This window comes from Schistocerca nitens, chromosome 2 (assembly GCF_023898315.1).
Source record: "Schistocerca nitens isolate TAMUIC-IGC-003100 chromosome 2, iqSchNite1.1, whole genome shotgun sequence".
Taxonomy (NCBI): Eukaryota; Metazoa; Arthropoda; class Insecta; order Orthoptera; family Acrididae; genus Schistocerca; species Schistocerca nitens.
This window is the reverse complement of record NC_064615.1, coordinates 44,031,420-44,033,312: the sequence shown is the minus strand read 5'-3', so window position 1 is coordinate 44,033,312 and position 1,893 is coordinate 44,031,420. Positions and strand designations below refer to the sequence as shown.

Here is a 1,893-nt window from a genome sequence, read left to right as displayed (position 1 = left end):
TGCAAATATTGGACCTTACCAATGCAGAGCATTCATGAACAGTCCACAGCGTCCACTACATGACGATAGTCTCCATGTGCTGCTAGGTCTATTGGACACTTCACTGGGTGGCCAATGTAGTTCGAAAACACAAGCAAAAATAAAAGAATTTAACAACTCGGCTTAATAATAGCCCTGCTTATACCAGTGGGACTGTTAGTGTGATCCCTTCACAGATCCACCAAACAACAATACCACAAGGAACTCAATTACTACTGAAACAAGTCACTGTGCAGGGACTATTTCAAAGTAATACGGGGCCCACAGAACCCAGAAGTGACCAAAAGACCCCTTAAACGTCGTCCGATGAGACGATCGACCAACCAACGAAAGGTCGTTCCTGATGAAATCACAAGCAAGGGAAAATGGCCAACCGTCGTCTTCAGCTCGGAGCCCCAACTTTCTCCCAACGCTGTCCCAAAAGGACACGCACGCCGCAATAATTCATCCCAGAAGAGAAAACGGCTCAACCTCCCCAACTGAAACATAACCCCCCCCTCCCCTCCCAGCTTTTTCCTAACAGGGGAGTGGGGGAAAGGAGGGGCGGTATCCAGCTTGTTTGATCTGACTGATGTGTACATGATGTACCACTAGCTAGATCACAGATTAAGAGGACCCAGGTCCCGGAGAATCTGATGAGGTCCGGTAAAACTCTGCGTAAGCTTCCCACAAATACCAGTATCGCTGCCGCACCCAAAGTCGAAATAGCGAACAAAAATTCGGTCCCCAACTTTCACACGAGCTGGTTGCCACCTTTGATTATAATGCTTGGGTTGTCAGCCGTGAGCCAATTGGATATTTCGTCTAGCCCTGTTCCAGTTCAGCTGAATGACCTCAAAGGCAGACTGCTAGCTATATCCCCAAATAAAGACCTCCCCCTTTTTATATAAATTATTAAGAGGACGGCAAGCTTGGAGAAATCAGGAACAAATTTACTGAAATAATTGGCCATGCCACTACATCGAGAAATTCTGTTTTTATTCCTGTGAGGTGGAAACTGTCGCAAGGCAGAGGTGCACTCTTGGTCAGTCCTGATTCGGTCCTCTAAAACAAGATGCTAAATTTGAGATCACGCATCACATGGTCCAACAGACGAAACAAGACCGCTGCCACAGTAGATAAGCCGAAAGTAACCCTACTGATGAAATGATAATTAAATGGACACCCTAGCTGCAAACAGACGTTGATGTACTTCACTGGGGACATGTTGAAAATGTGTGCCCCGACCGGGACTCGAACCCGGGATCTCCTGCTTACATGGCAGACGCTCTATCCATCTGAGCCACCGCGGGCACAGAGGATAGTGCGTCTGCAGGGACTTATCACTTGCACGCCTCCCGGTCGGGGCACACATTTTCAACATGTCCCCAGTGAAGTACATCAACGCCTGTTTGCAGCTAGGGCGTCCATTTAGTTATCATTTCATTTCTAGCAAACCTGCATGGTCATCCACGGTAACTGTCCTTTCGGGAACAGATACTACCGTCATATATAACCCTATTGAACTCATACAGGTAGTAGTCGGAACAAAATGCAGTCACCTGCCTTGAATCCTCAGTATGTGGTATCTGGTAACAGGCTTCGTTAAGATCAAGCACAGTAAAATAGCTGACCAAAGAGAGCCACGTGAAACAGTTGTGTAAACAGGACAAAGGCATGGGTTCAAGGGTACAGTGGGCCTAAACTTCTTGCACTGAACTTTGGGAACGAGGAAAATGGGCAACCCATAAGGCGACGTGGATGGCATGATAACCCCATCCTTCAACATTTGGTTCACTTTCTGCCACAATATCCTCATTTTGGGGGAGGGGAGTGAAAAACAGTATGGAACTTAGCTCACAGGACATTATCCGA

The 1,893-nt window shown here is 47.1% G+C and overlaps 1 non-coding gene across 1 annotated transcript; it reads right to left on the bottom strand.

Moving 5' to 3' along the window:
• Positions 1-1,257: 1,257 nt before the first annotated feature.
• Trnat-ugu (transfer RNA threonine (anticodon UGU)) lies at positions 1,258-1,332 on the bottom strand. Its single transcript has one exon. It is a non-coding gene; the product is annotated as a tRNA-Thr (tRNA).
• Between the last annotated feature and the right edge of the window lie 561 nt (positions 1,333-1,893).